General features: G+C 51.8%; 1 protein-coding gene across 3 annotated transcripts in view; it reads left to right on the plus strand.

Moving 5' to 3' along the window:
• MEGF11 (multiple EGF like domains 11) overlaps positions 1 to 16,044 on the plus strand; it is a 341,459-nt gene that overhangs the window by 72,161 nt on the left and 253,254 nt on the right. For 2 of the 3 annotated variants that reach the window (XM_055320209.1, XM_055320210.1), the window contains exon 1: positions 6,480 to 6,534. The exons of the other annotated variant lie outside the window; for it this stretch is intronic. The gene's annotated coding sequence lies outside the window, so the exon portion shown is untranslated. Of the gene's footprint in view, positions 1 to 6,479; positions 6,535 to 16,044 lie in introns of those variants that run through there. 3 annotated transcript variants of the gene reach the window in all.

Genomic DNA, 16,044 nt, shown 5'->3' on the forward strand with positions numbered 1-16,044 from the left:
GTGCAGGGATATGGTAAGAGAGCAGGTCTGAATGGAGGAGCCTGTTTACTGTGGGCTCCTCTCCTCCCCTCCTCTGCCGTGTGGCAGAGGATCCAGATCACCAACCCCCTACGGCGGGTGCTGGCAATGTCTCCTGGGGCTGACAGATTGACCATGTTTTGAGATATGTGGAGAGCGAAAGTTCTAGAAAATTAATTAGTGGCAGCAGACACTGGCTACCCAAAGGCTGTAGAAATTTATGGGGTTTTTGTTTCCTTTTTGCCGTGGAGTAAGTTATCAGCATGTGTGTTGATTGATTTCTTGCTGAATTCCTGTCTTCAACACACACACACACACACACACACACACACACACACACACACACCATTCTCACAGTTTGGAGTTCCTTGAAGCATTTTAATGAACTCCCTTCCCAAATCACTCTTACTTCTTGGTGTTGAATTCTTCACCCCCTCTCCAAATCTCCCATCTCTCTCTCCTGGTTCTGACTCTCAGACCTCCAAAGAGTCCGTGCTTGTGGAGGGTGGGGACCTGGCTGAGGCTGGCAGAGAGCCTAGGGCTGAACAAATGAAGGAGGTGCTGGCTCTCAGGGTCAGTGAGGCGCTGAGAGCCAGCGCCTCCTTAAATTTTTATGCCTTTAGTGCTTTGCTTTCCTGACCGTTGTCCACTCCTTCACATCTGAGGAAGAAGCAAAAGCAGCATCTGAGCATGGGTGGTAATCTAAATAGACCAGGGTGGACCCCACCCCAAAGAGATGTTAATGGGATGCACAGATTTTCATTTGGAGGCCCCTGTGTCCTCCATGGACGAGGAGGGGCCTGGGAGTTGCTCTGGGCATCCTTCTCTGGCCTGAGGCACATCCTGTCCTCAGAGAAAAGCCCTTAAAAAGGCCATTGAGAGGGCAGACAGGGTGCCCCGTGTTGCTTTTTGGAGCTCACCGTATTTATGGGGCATCAGTGGAGGTGAAATTGAAAAAAAAAAAAAAAAGCCAAAACACAGCTGTTACTAATTTAAAATGTGACATTCCCTTCATCTCCCCCACCCTGGAACCTGAGGACAGGAATTATTGACTATGTGACACAGGAGCAGAGAGATTACCGTTGCATATTAAGTGAAGAGAAGAGTGATGCCTGAATACTTGATGTAAGAGGGGATAGTCACCATGAAATTAAAGACAAAAAAATGCAGTGGAAAATAATTATTGTCTATATATTATAGGCTTGACATATGGTAAGTTTTCTACTTTTAAAAGCCTCTTGTAATTTCTGGATAAGACATTCAGCTGTCTGGTTCCCACTACCCCACCTCCACCGCTGTCAGGCTTCCGTGCTGTCAGAGAAGGTCTTTTCGTGGCTTTTAACCCCTTGTGAGGATTTCCCCAGCCCCATATATGAATAATTTCTGGGAAGATGAGGACCCTAAGTGATCCCTGGAGTTTGCTGAGCTCCTTTGAGTTACATCAGTAGAAATCTCCTGAATCTTGAAATGTTCTCTGGTTCTTTCTCCTCTAGCCCTCCCCTTGCAAGCTGTGGCATCCTTGAACAGTGAATTAGTGAGGGACAGGTCTTATGGGGTAGGGAGAGGTGGCTGGCTAAGGGGTGGTCAGTGATCATCATTGTCGTTGTTTGAAGCTTAATATCTGTAGCCTTGCTCAGGTGCCAGATGATTGTTAGCTCGACTGGGTCCTTCTTAGATTCTTATGGGTGACTGAAGTGTCCAGGGCCAGGCAGACAGGAAGCCCTACCCGATGGTCCCTTGTGGTGAATCCCCATTCAGAACCAGCCAGGCCCCTCCCTGGAGCAGAGGACCAGAGAAAGCGGGCTGATTCTGTAGCAGGAAGAAATTAGGGACACTTGGAGAAATTAGGCACTTTGTAGAAACGAAGGTTAGCGCCTAGATCCGAGCTGTCTCAGGTGATGGAAATGTTCTGGAGCAGCACTGTGCTCTACGGTGGCCACTAGCCATGTGTGGCCTTTGAGCTTTTGAAATGTGGCTAGTGTGACAGAGGATCTGAGTTCTAAATTTTATTTGATTTTCATTGACTTAAGTTTAAATTGCTGCATGTGGCTACCAGATTGAGTGGTGCAGTTCTAGATAATTCATGCTTGACAGAGGATGGCCTAGAGAAGGGAGGAGAGGCTGGCCAAGGAGGCCTTGGTCAGGGCCTGGGTGCTTTGACTCCATTTGGAATGAGCTGTGCTGCTCCTGAGAGCAGCTTCTTCCAACAGCAGACCCAGAGGGGAGACTGGGCAGGGTTTCCTCCCTGTGGCTCTATTTCAGGAAGGGCACTATGGAATTCTGGTTGTCTAGAGTGCTGTGCCAGGGTTTAGGCCACACCACTCTCCATTCTCCCTGCAAAAATGCACGGTCACATCCCTTACAGCAGTAAGGCTGAGCTGATCCACCCCCTCCTTTTACAGAAGAGGCCAGGATGGGGAAGGGCTCAGTGGCAGGTTTGGCTACAGATCCAGGTCTCTGGACGTCCAGCCCAGAGGTGTTCTCATATACCCTGCCACAATTCACTGGGACCAGTTTTCTCTTGATTCAACACTGGGCACATGCTTCATTCCCCTCTTAGAAGGGGTGCGATGGGGCAGTTCCCAGAGGTCTAGAATAGAGCAATCCCATCCCTCTTGCTTCAGCCTCTTTCCAATCTCTGGCTTCATTCCGACCTTTGGGGAGCCTTTTTGGGTGATTGCCTATTGCATCTGAAGGTGGCAATACAATAGGATTTGCTGATGACTTTTGGATTTGGGCCAGGTTATGTGAACTTGGCAGTTTCTTTGGGCTCCCAGTCCCTGTGGAATAATTGTCAGCAAGCCAGAAGGAGGTGCCAAGAATAGACAACAAGGCCTTGAGTGGGAGACCTGCCACAAGTGCCCATGGAGGAGGACCCTAGCTCAGGGAGACAGTATGCATGCGCACATATATCTTCAGTCTAGGAGAGGGCATGCCAGCCCCTTGGAGGACTGTTCTGGAGGAGAGGCCCCTGGCAATCGAAGGGAATAGTGACTTCCCTTGCTGGGATGGACTGTTGATTGTGGCAAACTGCTGACTCTGCAGGGAGCCGGTGGCCAGGGGCCTCCCTCTGCAGTGTGAAGCTCCTGGGGCTCTGGTGAGAAGTGAGAAGGCGGGCTCACAGGGCTTGGGGTCCTCCCTCTAGACCTCATTAGTCACCTCCCTGTGGGGCAGGGAGGGGAGGAGTCATCCAGCCTCCCGTGTGTAGATCCTATTCTATTCTGTTGGCCAGAGTCAGCTATTTACCTCCCCTACCAGACAAACTCCAGGGCCTGGCCTTGTCCCTGGGCCTCTCAAGAAGCTGGAATAGAAACCCAGTGACTACATACTCATCTCCTGTAATGAAGGGCTTGTGTAAAAAGAGAGTGGCCTTTGGTAGACATTTGGGTGTCCCAATCTCTTGATTAGATTGGGGTTTGATGTGGCCCAGGGCTCGCCGTTTTCAACAGTGATGGCCTGGTGGCCTGGTTACCCGAGGGGGCAAATATAAGGACTGTAGGAAAGAGGTCCCAGGCCACAGAGCAGCCTGGAGTGGGTGCCTGAACATCTGGAAGGGGCTGAGGAAGGGAGTGTCTACACTGAATTGACATTACCGTCTCTGGAAGGGACAGATTCTAAAGACCCCCATGGTACCTTTTTTTTTTTTTAATTAAAGATTTCTCTTTATTTATGCATGAGAGGCGAGACATAGGCAGAGGGAGAAGCAGGCTCCCCATGGGGAGCCTGATGTGGAACTTGATTTCAGGGCCCTGGGATCACGCCCTGGAACCAAAGGCAGACGCTCAACCACTGAGCCACCCAGGTGCCCCCCCATGGTACCTTGAACCTGTTTCTCCCCATGTGACCCAATAAAAAGAGACGTGAGCTGTGGTTAGGGGCAGAGAAGGGACACAGAGCAGTCAGAGGACAAATCTTAGGAGACAGAAGACCTGAGTTCTGCAGCCAACCCAGCCATAAACTCATGCGAGCTAGGCCAAGCCCTGCGCCTCCCTGGGCCTCAGTTTCCTCACTGGTAAGATGAGGTATATTGGGCAGGGTTCTACTAGGGTTCCAGTGGGAAGCAGGAGGCGCGCTCAAGCCGGGTCACTTGAGAGTTGAACAGAGGACAGCTTACAGAGTCATGGGCAGAGCAGAGGGAAGGCACAAGGGATGCGTAGCTCCCTGGGCTGAGTGGCGGTGGGCTGTTCCCGGTGCTAGGCCCAGAGGGGCAAGGAAGGGCCAGTGGACAGAGGGAAAGGGTGTGTGTGTGGCAGGGAGAGGGTCACCTGACAGGAGCTGGGACCAGCCGTGCAGGGCGGGGGGGGGGGCAGTCCAATGACCAGTCTGGCCTCATCCTCTTCCCTCCCGGTTGCAGTGGGGACTCCCCATGGGCCGATGCTAGCAGAGGCAGAGGACAAGGTTGCCTGTGGATGCTGTCCATGCAGGTCTGTCCCCTAGGCCGCAGAGCAGGCTGGACACTGAGTGAATATGGGTGTTGAGGGGGGGTGTCGAGGGGGCAACATCTGGCCCGGAGGGGTGGACGGGCGGCCTTCCAGGCGGGGCCAGGGGCAGGCTTGTGCTGGTCCTGCTGATGTCCTGGCTCTGCGCTCTTGCAAGGCGACAGGCAGGTGGCCGTCCTTCTCCCGTGGAGCAAACCCCCGGCTGCAGCCCGGACCGGGAGGAGGCGGAGGGCCATCTCCCTCGCCAGGCCGTCCAGCGCCGCCATCCGTCACTCTGCCAGCCGCGTGAAGTAATGATAGATGAGCGCACATTAGGCCTCCCATCCTGCAGGCCTAAAAGCCGGGGCTTTGCCAATCAGTGAGTGGGGAGGCAGTGCCAGGTGAGCGGGGCTCTGCGTGGGGAGCTGGAGGCGCCGGGAATTAATAAGCACTTGGAGACGGCAGGGATATTGAACTCATTCCTTAAATCAATCCTTAACCAAGAAGGATGAGGGAATGAGATTTTGGACAATTAGTGGGTAATGATGACCTTGTGAAAGGAGCTATCGACGCAGGGTGTGAAGGTGGGAGTGGGCGGCTGGCGGTGGGGCACTGGGGAGAAGGCACCAATGGTGAGGAGGCCGCAGGTTGTGACCCTCCTGGAGGGGAGGGGAGGGGAGGCCAGGCCGGGGTCCTGGTCTTCTTACTGAGTTAGGAAAAGAGACCTGGACTGGGTGGCCCTCCCCTCCTTGCACCTCTCTATCCCCTTCTCTAGAAACCTGCACATGCTGAGCACTTGGCAGTGCAGGGTTCAGGTCCCTGCTTTCTGGGCAGAGCCCAGCCTCATTTTGGGCGAGGGACTCGCAGTCTTCTCCATCCTCAGAATCTCAGGGGGCTTTGTGGCCAGGGGCTTTCTCACTGTCTTCCCTCAGTCCTGGTGGCACAGGAGCAGGACAAGGGTCCTAGAGGTGAAGGCCCCCTCTCGCCATTGTGGGGGAACTCAATCCTTGTTTCTCTTTTCTTTTTTTAAGATTTTATTTATTTATTCATGAGAGACACAGAGAGGCAGAGACACAGGCAGAGGGAGAATCAGGCTCCCTGTGGGGAGCTGCATGTGGGACTCCATCCCAGGAGTCTGGGATCATGACCCAAGCCAAAGGCAGATGCCCAACCACTGAGCCACCCAGGTGCCCTTCAATCCTTGTTTTTCCTGCTCCTCTCGTCTTTTTGGCCTCCTCTCTGACTGATCTGGTACCTGTGCAGCTTGGCCTGAGATGTCTGGCAGAAACATTATCTATCCTCCTCCTCAGTAAGCCTCTGTGGTTGCCCAGAGTCTAATGGTAGCCACAGCAGCACCAGAGGCTTTGAGGGAGGTGCACCTTTGCTTTGAAGGAAGCTTCTTCAGTGGCTTCCTCAGAAAGCAGAGCCTGAGACAAGGATTCAGAACATGTGACTTATCCTTGGGAAGGCTCTTCAGGAAGAAACCTGAGAGGGAGGGAGTGAAATAGGATAGAGGAAGGGAAGGATCTGAGCAAGGATGTGGCCTCAGGTAAGGCCCGGGTGTGACCTGCCCCACTGGGGAAGCTTCTGGAATCTGAAACAGAACTCAGCATGATCTCCTGGTGGGAGTAGGCTAACCTTTGGTACTTGGTCAGTTGTTGACTAAGAGCCATCAGGAAGGGGAATTTTCAAGCTCCTGGAAAGGTGGCTCTAGTCAGCTGAGGACAGTTCTTGTGCGGGAGGGTGGGAGGTAGGCATAGGAGCTATGGGTCTTCAGCAGCCCACCCCCACAGCCTTGGGGGCAGGGGCACTAGTGTTCACTGAAAGGGCTTTTCAGAGCCCCTGTGGCCACCCCCACTCATTGTACAAGGGATGGTAATAATTTGAATTCCTTATATTTGTACAGCATTTACAAGCTACCGGATACTTGCAAAAAATTATTTTATTTTATTTTTTTTAAGATTTTGTTTATTTATTCCTGAGAGACACACAGAGAGAGAGGCAGAGACACAGGCAGAGGGAGAAACAGGCTCCATGCCGGAGCCCGACGTGGGACTCCATCCCGGGACTCTAGGATCACGCCCTGGGCCAAAAACAGGTGCCAAAACGCTGAGCCACCCAGGGATCCCCAAATTATCTTATTTTATCCTTGCAGCTTAACTCACTTTGCATGAAAGTTTTGCTCTCTACGCTCCAGACAGGAAGCCAAGTGCATGCCCAGAAATCTAGTGGGTGAGGAGGCTGGGACCTGAATCACTGGGGCCACTGTGTTGATTCAGTTCCTGTTGTCTGCCATCAAAGCTCTCCCCATTAGAGGCACTGCTTTCTTAGAGGGAAGAAGAAATGACCCTCAATAGAGCCTGTTATTAGTGTCTTGCACACACTCCCCCACTTACTCACTTACTGCCTTCTTAGCCAGTCTCCTCTGCAAAAGTTGGGAATCTGAGAGCTTTTCTCTCTGGACAAGACCTCCGCAAGTTGAGAGGCATCTGGATGGAAGCATCAGCGTGGCGCTATTGCTCTCTCCAGGTTCCCTCCACCTGCCCCATCTCTCTCTACTGCACCCCCCAGCTCGCCCAGTTCTTGACTCAAGCCTTATTACCACTGTGATGATTATTGTGAGCCTAGGGGAGAGGCCGCTGCATCTTTAGTGCAGCTTTTTAGATAGAAAGATAACCAAAAGGAGCCACACTTAATTTAAAATGACAGGTTAGGTTTCCTTCTGGATTTTGGGGGGAAGATGGTCTCTTAGTAAATTATATCTGACAACCTAAAATAAATTGTGCAGAAGATTTATGCTTTCTGTGGACTTGCGAAACCTAGCTCCTGAGATGGCAGGGTGACGGGAGCCTCTAAGGACTAGCTAATTGCAAAATAGCTGTGTGTAACTTACCCCGATGGTCCAGATGCTGCCTGTCTGGCTCCCCTTGTGCCGGGAGTGGGGGGCCAGGAAGGTATGGGACAGCACTGCCAGCGTCTCACCCAACGACCTGGCATCGGGATGGAGATGCCCTGGTCTGGAATCCCCTCTTTTCAAACACTAGCCATAAAAAAATGAAATGACACACAACAGGGCAGGGAAGCTTTAGATAAAGAACCAAGGAGAAAGTTTTCCCAAAGGAGATGTCAGTGTTAGCTGAGACCGCCAGAATTTACTTTAGCTATTACTATGGATGAATAATTATGGGCAAGCCAGCAAGTACTGTGGGTTCACAGCAGGTTAATTGGGAATAATGGGTTTCATTCCAAACTGTGAGAAATGATATTTGAGAGGGGGTGGGGTGGGGAGGGAAGACAAAAAGAGAGAGAGAGAGAGAGAGAGAGAGAGAGAGAGAGAGAGAGGCTTTGCTTGCCAGGCTGTCCTCTTCTTGCACATTTGGCTCTGCAGGTCCTGGCCAAGCCTCTAGAGTCCAGACATCTATCTGGGCCTGGGTCTTTGTTGGGCAGAGGGTGTGTGTGGGCGGGGGGAGGGGTGTGTGTGGGATGGGAGCTTAAGCCAGCGAGATCAGGTGCCTTATTTGCATTGCTTCCTCTTCCTGAAATTGGGATGAGCAATCTGGCGTTTGATCATTCAGCGCATGTGTTTTGAGTGCCTGTGCTGGGCAAGACCTCAAAGGCACTGGGGCTGGGGCATCTCCATGAGTCTGCACAGTGGTGAGCGGGAGAGGCACAGAATGAGAGGGGGAAGCATTGACAAAACCCCTGCAGTCAAATAGATATACAATGCCAGCCACCAGTGCCAGCTACGTATGCAATTTTAAATTTTCTCGTAGCCTCATTGAAGAAGGTAAAAAGAACCAATGACATTAATTTTAACAATATATCTTACTTAACTCAGTATATCCAAAATATTGTCATTTCAACATGGGATCAATATAAAAATTAAGGAGGTATTTTATACTTACAGCACATTTGAATTCATATTCATCACATTTCAAGCGTTCAAAAGTTCATCTCACCAGTGGCTACTGTATTGGACAGTGCAGGATGAGGTCATCACTAATCTCGTATACACACACACACTCACATACTCACACACGCTCATACACACAGAATGTGGTGAGTGCTGCTAAAAAGAGGTTTTACACAGCATCGAACAGGGAGGCCTGAATAGTTGGGCAAGGGGTGGAAGAGTCAGAGCAAGGACAGGCAGCAGTTACCAATGCCAGGGTATTGAGGGAAAAGCATTCCAGGCAGGGGGAAGTGCATGAGCAAAGACCATGTGGGGGGAGATGCGACTGAGAAGGCCTCATAGCCAGAAAGGCTGAGCACAGAGAAGAGCGGTGCAAACAAGGCTGCTGGGGCAGGTAGGAGTTGTTGGCTTGGGCAGCCTGAAGATTTGGGTCTTACTTATGAGGAGGGAGCTGGGGAGGAGGTGTAAGCAGGAGTAATAGGATCAGGTCTGCTTTCTTTCTTTTCTTTCTTTTTTTTTAAGATTTATTTATTTATTTTTATTTATGATAGACACAGAGAGAGATTGGCAGAGACACAGGAGGAGGGAGGAGCAGGCTCCATGCCGGGAACCCGACGTGGGACTTGATCCCGGGACTCCAGGATCGCGCCCTGGGCCAAAGGCAGGCGCCAAACCGCTGAGCCACCCAGGGATCCCCCAGGTCTGCTTTCTGAAGCCCGTTCTGGCTGCTGGAGGAGCACGGGGGGTCCATCAAGCAGCATTGCAGCGGCTGCTTGCTGAGGGGGTGTTCCAGAGTAGGAGAGGCTGCATCTCCCCAAGACCTGGCCAGCCACGGGCTTGCTGCCTGCCCCTCCCCACACCCCCAGAAGCCAGCTGAGAGGCCCCAGTACAGGGAAAACTCACCCTTACTTGGAGTAGGTCAGTGCAATTTGCCCTGCCTGAAGTTAGGGCTCTAGATGGTATCTCAGCTCCCCTTCCTGGCTGTGCAACCTTGGCCAGACCTCCCTGCCCAGCGGCTTTAATCAGCTGTAACAATGAATGGGGGAATGGTGTGTGGATGGACTGGGTGGTCTAAAACCTCATGCCAGTAGCATAGGGTTCCCCTCTGGGCTGTCTTGGGCACCACCTCCTTTGCTCTGGTTGGCCCTGGGCTCCGGAGGTTTCTTTCTCTGCTCCCAGGAGTGGGAGTGGTGGTCCATTCGCCTCTGTCCATGCCCAGCTTGGCTGTGACTCTGGTCACCGAAGCCACGTGGCCATGACAGGCAGGGCTGGGGCCGTGAGAGAGAGTTTGGGAGGAGAGAGGATGTCCCTTGGACCTCGGCACCGGCTGCAGCCACAGTGGCCATGACTAAGTTCATTGTGCCCAGGAGAAGGACAGGATGGCAGGGCACCAGAAAGCCACATGCCATGATCTCCAGCCTGCAGCTGTGAGAGTTTACACCTTCTTTTGCTTACACATTCATTTGGCAGATAGTTATCCAGGGTTGCTCCGTGCCCTGCAGCATGCCAGGTGCTGGAGATGCTGGGGCGAGTGTGGGTAGGGTCAGGGATTGCATCGCGGAGGACATGATTTGAAGGGTGAACAGGATGCAGACATGGGGGTGTCTGGGGGACAGAACTTCCCCCACAGGAAGGACTGCCCATGCAAGGGCCCTGAGGTGGGAATGAGTCTACCTTGCTGGAGGAACAGACGGAAGGTGCATCAAGATGGAGCAGAGAACAAGGAGGGGGTGGTACGAGATGGACCTGGATCATGGGGGCCTCCCAGACCTAGGAAGGGATTTGAGTTTTAGTCTGATTGTGAATGGAAGACACTAGAGGATTTTCAACAGCAGAACAGGGTGACCTGGTTTATACTTTTAAAGCTCTCTCTGGCTGCTGGGTGGGGGAAGCAGCAGGCCAGTGAGGAGCCTCTGCAGTGTGTATGGTGGTGACCTCCTCAAGGTGGCAAACGAGGGGTCAAGGGAGGGCAAGGGAGAACCAAGTTCCGTTTCGTTCATGGCGAGTTTGAGAAGGCTGTTGGGCATCCAGGGGAAGGTGTCCAGCAGGCGGTTGGTGGCTGTGGATCTGGAACTCGGGGGGCAAGGGCCCTGCTGCTGTAAGTCTGGATGCTGTCACTGTACTGACAGCGTGTAAAGCCTGTGATGGACCAGATCACCCAGGGAGTGGAGACCTGAGGACCTGGAGGGACTTCATGGCAGGGTCTCCGCCACGCAGGGCCACCGCTTGCACCTGAAGCAGTTTTTCTGAGGGCAGTGTCCTGGGCCCCAGCCATGCCTCTTCCCTGGCTGCAGGTGTCTGTGGCCATTCCTGTGCAGAGCTGAGCCTGGGCAAGGTGTCTCTGGCCTGGCCTGGCGGATGTGGAGGGTGCCTAGAGAGAGAAAACGCTCCTTTGGTCTTCTGAGTCCTTCCCTACACTCTGATGATTGCAGCATCCAGAGAGGGGGAGCTGGGAGCTTCTCTTCCTGCCTTTCCCTATAGGTCCCCCTCTGCTCAGCCTGGGAAATTGAGGACACACACACACAGAGAGAGAGAATGAGGCAAAAGGAAGGGGAACAGAGAAGCAGATACTGAGAAGGGCAGGAGGGAGCCCCCCCAGGGCTGCTGAGGGGCCGGGAGGGGCCCAGGCCAGCTTGAGAGAGGTGCGGAGGCCATAGGACGGGGAGGGCAAAGGGAAGGACAGAAAGAGAAGGTTTCAAAAAAATGTTCCTTTCTCTCTCTGGTGCTGGTGCTGGTGACTAGCTCCCCTTTCCTGCCTGGAAAGCAAACACCATCCCTAACCTCATACGTAAAGTGGTCTGAAGCTTTTATTTATTTATTTATTTGTTTGTTTATTTGTTTATTTATTTATTTATTTATTTAATTTTTAAAAATTTATTTATTTATGATAGTCACAGAGAGAGAGAGAGAGAGGCAGAGACACAGGCAGAGGGAGAAGCAGGCTCCATGCACCGGGAGCCCGATATGGGATTCGATCCCGGGTCTCCAGGATCGCGCCCTGGGCCAAAGGCAGGCGCCAAACTGCTGCGCCACCCAGGGATCCCGGTCTGAAGCTTTTAGATGAGGTCGGCTGCCCGTGCCAGGAACTTGACCTACTCCCTCAATTTCACACCAGCCTTCAGACCAGAAGATCAGGGGCTTTAGAGAATCTGCTCATGACCACGGGGATTTTGGGGGCACCTGGGTGGCTCAGACAGTTAAGCGTCAGCCTTCGGCTCAGGTCATGATCTCAGGGTCCTGGGATCGAGCCCCACACTGGGCTCTCTGTTTGGCAGGGAGTCTGCTTCTCCCTCTCACCCTCCCTCTATGCTCTCTCTCTCTCTCTCTCAAATAAATAAATAAAATCTTTATTGAAAAAAGAAAAGGGCAGCCTGGGTGGCTCAGCGGTTTAGCGCTGCCTTCAGCCCAGGGCGTGATCCTGGAGACCCGGGATCGAGTCCCACATTGGGCTCCCTGCATGGAGCCTCCTTCTCCCTCTGCCTGAGTCTCTGCCTCTCCCTCCCTCCCTCTGTGTCTCTGATGAATAAGTAAATAAAATCTTTAAAAAAATAGATAAAAATAAAAATAAAAAAAAGACTACAGGAGTTTTGGGTGGTGGGGATGGGCTTCTGCCCAGGAGGTGAGTCAGGCCTCTGAGCCCTCCCACTCCACTTGGCCTTTATTTCTCTCAGCGGCTAAAGCCAAGTTCTGGCAGAATTTTATGACTTTAACAAATGCCATTTCTAAAGTGCTGTGCGGGGAAGGCCAGCGGGGTTAGCCTGGGCGGAGAGGATGAACCGTATACACTCAGAGAAGGTGGCCAGCTCCCCGGAGTCTCCCAGCCAGTTGGAACTCGAGTTCTGGCGGGAAAGCGGGGAGGCTTGCTTGGACGCTGCCAGCCTGCCCCAGCCCCTCTCCCCTGGGGGCACAGCTGTTGGCAGCTGCCGCTACCTGCCTGGGCTTGGTAAACAGATGGCCCTGGGGTTCTGGGACAGTTCCAACTGCAAATGTTGTCTCTGGTTGTCAGACAAACGTACTGCTTTTTAGCTCAGAAATTATGGAACACCTTATGCATGACTATAAACCCTGTCAGCTCTGTCCCAGAAAGGTGTGGCCCCTAGAAAGGCAGGATGGTAATTTTTTTTTTTTTTTTTTTTTGGTGAGAAGGGAGAGGCCAAGGGAGAGAGGATCTTAAGCAGACTCTGCACTGGATGCGTAGAGCCCGACGCGGGGCTCGCTCTCACCACGCTGAGATCATGGCCTGAGCCAGAATCAGGAGTTGGATGCTTAACTGACTGAGCCACCCAGGCGCCCCAGGCAGGATGGTAATTTTTAAAGACTGGTTGATGGGGGCACCTGGGTAATTCAGTGGTCGAGTGTCTGCCTTCAGCTCAGGTCGTGATTCTGGGGTCCTGGGATCGAGTCCTGCATCGGGCTCCCTGCAGGGAGCCTGCTTCTCCCTCTGCCTGTGTCTCTGCCTCTGTCTCTGTGTCTCTCATGAATGAATGAATGAATAAATAAATAATTTATTCATTCATTCATTCTCTGGTTGAGAACTGGGATTGGCGTCTGAATGGACTCTGGAAAGGCCATCTCTAGAAGTTTCCCTCTGTCCCAAATTGCACAAAGCCCACAGGAGACGTGTCAGCCTTGGTGAGAAAGATCCAGAGGGTCAGAAATTATTGTTCCCATCTTAAAAGTTGTGGAAAATATGGCTCAGAGAAAAGCCATACTTGCCCACAGTCCTTGGCAAGTCTGAGATGAAGCTAGAATTCGAACCCAGGTGCCCTAACTCTTGGTTTAGTGTTCTCTCCACTACCCCATCCTTAAAAGAAAGACCTTTCACGTAGCTCCAATAGGACTGCCATGTACAGCCACCCACGTTGTGCACTGCATAATTCCATTTTCATTGGCATTGATATGCAAGGTGCCTGCAGAGTTGTGTGGTGCAGCAGTCCTGAGTCCAGGGCAATCTGGCTTTCTGTCTGTCTCTTGCGCTTCCACCTTCAATCCTTCCTGGCACTACAATAGAAGACAAAAGAAGGGTGTCCATCCTCAGCCTCTGGAAGTAGGTGTGATGGCTCCACCTTGATGTTTCTAGCTTTGGTGAGGCCACACTGGACGCCCCCCCCCCCCCGCCATACCAATCCAACAGCCCTGCTCCTGGGTGTAGGGTCCTTGCTCATCTGCTCAGTCAGCACCTTTTGCTTAGGGGTAGGACTTGGGGAAGTTGGGTTTGAGGACTCTGGTGGGAGATGAGTCTGGCTGAAGGCCATATTTAGGGCTGCTTTCTCTTTACTCTCCCCCACCCTCCTCCTGCTTCCCTGGAATTAAAACTACGGCACGAACTCTTCTTAAATATGACACATCTGTTCCTCCTGTGCCAGGGTGGGGGGGGGGAGAGAATTTATAGGTGAGAAACCAGCAGACTGATCTTCACTCTGCTCCAGTGGTCAGGCTGTCGCTGATTGATGCCCCGTGTACCACACTGCCTGGACGGCTCCTTTTTATGGGCTCCGCCCGCCTTCCCATAACTCAGGAGGGAGGCCATAAATCCTCAGGGGCGGCAGAGCAATCCTCTATTAGGACAGCCACCTGGAGTTCCTGGCAAGTCCCTCTAGCCAGCAACACATCTCGCTGTCAGAGCAGTTGTGAGCAGAGGGGACGTGCCCAGGACAGACAGCCGGGAGATCCGGCCATCTCCAAAGCTCCAGACTGGCAGGGGCCTGTGCCGGTCACCTGGTGCAAATGTTCAACCTATGCATTTCCTCTGCTGACGGGGAGCTCACTATCTACCAGCCCATCCATCTTTGGCGAGCCACTCCGCCCGAGTTCATGAGTTTCTCTTGAGCTCATCTTTCTAGGGTTTCCATCTTATTTCTCTTCCTTGGGGCCAAACAGAATCTAAGGATGGAGTGAGGGCTATGTTTAGCTTCTCTGTTGGCTTCAGAACTCAGGTCATTCAATTCTGACTACAAGAAACAAATCGATTTTTGATAACCAAACATGTTATAGTTGCTTACTATTAAAGCAGAACGGAGCAAGGCTGGGTGGGTGCGCAGAGCCCTCCAGGTTTTTCCTTCTTTCCCCTGCTCCCTGACCTGATGTGACAGTCACTGCAAAGATGTACGGCTGTAGGCTCTGACATCTGTGCCTCTACATTCCCTCTGTTCCAGCCTTTTGTGTTTTTCCGACTTTAGAAGGTATAAGCGTTATGTTCTGGTGGTGTCTTTTTTTTTTTTTTTTAATTTACTTATGATAGTCACAGAGAGAGAGAGAGAGAGGCAGAGACACAGGCAGAGGGAGAAGCAGGCTCCATGCACCGGAAGCCCGATGTGGGACTCGATCCCGGGTCTCCAGGGTCGCGCCCCGGGCCAAAGACAGGCGCCAAACCGCTGCGCCACCCAAGACCCACCCCTGGTGGTGTCTTATATACACCCCTCCACGGGTGGTTTAAAAGATTTGCAAGGATGATTTTGACTCTGTGTCATGTCTCCCTTACATGATGGCTTTTGAACTTAACCTCCACCCAAGAAGTGACTCGATCATGTTTCTTTCTTTTTCCATTTCCTTTCCTTTAAATGTTTTTTTCCTTTATTTCCTTTCCTGCTGAGGTGTAACTTAGAAGCAGTGAAGGGTATAAATCTTAAGCACACAGCTCAATGAATTTTGACAATTGGGTACACCTGTGTGGCTCTCATTCTGCTCAGGATGGAGGACACTTTTCTCACCCTGGGTGGTCCTCATGCCCCTTCCCAGGCAATGGTGTCTTCCCTCCCAGGGGTGACTGTCATTGCCTCTTCTTGAACCTTATATAAATGGAATCATAGGGAAGCACTCGTAAGTCTGGCTTCTTGTGCTTCTTGCGCTCAGTGAAACAACACATTGTTGTGCATGGCTATAATTCTTTGCACTCTGCCGCATAGTATTCCTGAAGCTCTGCTACTCTGTGTTATTTAAAGGCAGTGATTATGGGCCATTCTTTCTCTTTTAAGTCTAAGTAAATTTTTAGTTGTAGCAAACTATGCATTACATAAGATTTCCTATTTTTCATTATTACGTGTGTATGTAGTTCTGTGGCAGTAAGTACATTGACATTGTACAACCATTACCACTGTCAGGCCACTCTCTTAATACAAACTGTTGGGTTACCTTCTAGTCCATCCTCTGGTCTCCAACCTTACTTCTCAGCATGGTTCAGCCTGACCCCTTGTCTTTGCTCCCCCAGCATCCTGCTTGCTCTATACTTATCATGGTGTGGTTCTGTGTTTTCCACACTGCTGGTGGCAAGCCAGGAGTGGGTCATTGGATCACCTCATTGGATGCCAACTCACCTTTTAAAATAGGAAAATGGAAAATAGTCAATCACTTCATGGGTAGTGAAGGTAAATACAGCTGCATGGAGCCTCTGATTTACACATATATGCATTTATATATTTGTGTCCAGTGGTTCATGGTGTCAAGCGTACTTCTTTTTGTGGGCTGTTTTCTGGGGGTGTGAAAGCCCCTGGTTTGGTTGTCTGTGAGGCACTGCCGTATGCCGCAACAGTGATCGCCCATGATAGGTGCTCACCGAATGTGAGAGAATGGATGTATGTCAGTCTGAGTGTCCACTCTTCCGCCTCCCTAGATTTTCTTCGGAGAGGGCATCTCAGGGCTCCTTGGCCTGGCCTCATGTCCCTGAGCAGATTCCAGTTTGTCTGTGTCTTTTTGGCT

Source organism: Nyctereutes procyonoides, unplaced genomic scaffold (assembly GCF_905146905.1).
Source record: "Nyctereutes procyonoides isolate TBG_1078 unplaced genomic scaffold, NYPRO_anot_genome, whole genome shotgun sequence".
Classification (NCBI taxonomy): domain Eukaryota; kingdom Metazoa; phylum Chordata; class Mammalia; order Carnivora; family Canidae; genus Nyctereutes; species Nyctereutes procyonoides.